Genomic DNA, 541 nt, shown 5'->3' on the forward strand with positions numbered 1-541 from the left:
TTTGGGTGGGAATCGGCGTACGCCCGTCCTACGCCTGTTTTAGCACATTTCATAAATGTGGGCCCATGTCAACACAATAAAGATTTATTGAAGAAAGGTTTGTCTTTTGATATTTCTACCGTCCTACAACATTCTCCCCGGGTAGTGGGTTCAAGTCTCTGGCAATGCTCGCTTACTCTACCCAATTCTTCTCGGTCACCACTTACTCTACTCTCTCCTGGTTGCTACTATGTGCAATCTTTGTCTGTAGGGTTGCTCTATTGCATGTCTTCAGCGCACTCCCCCTTGCGAGCGCCTCTCGCCTCCCCCCGCTTACCTCTTGTCTCCGCCCCGCCGACTCTTCTTTTATTCTTGTTATAGTCTGTCAAGAAGCCCTAATTCTCGGCTTCTGGTAAGCCGCCCATCTCTACATACGAAATCCCCGAAATTCTTTATTGATCCCCAAACGTAAAATGTGGAAAAAATACTCCTTCGAGCCAGCGACCTCCGCTCTACCAACTGAGCTATCGAAGGGAGATAATAAATGCCTAAGCATTTCTGA

This window comes from Etheostoma spectabile, unplaced genomic scaffold (genome assembly GCF_008692095.1).
Source record: "Etheostoma spectabile isolate EspeVRDwgs_2016 unplaced genomic scaffold, UIUC_Espe_1.0 scaffold337, whole genome shotgun sequence".
Taxonomy (NCBI): Eukaryota; Metazoa; Chordata; class Actinopteri; order Perciformes; family Percidae; genus Etheostoma; species Etheostoma spectabile.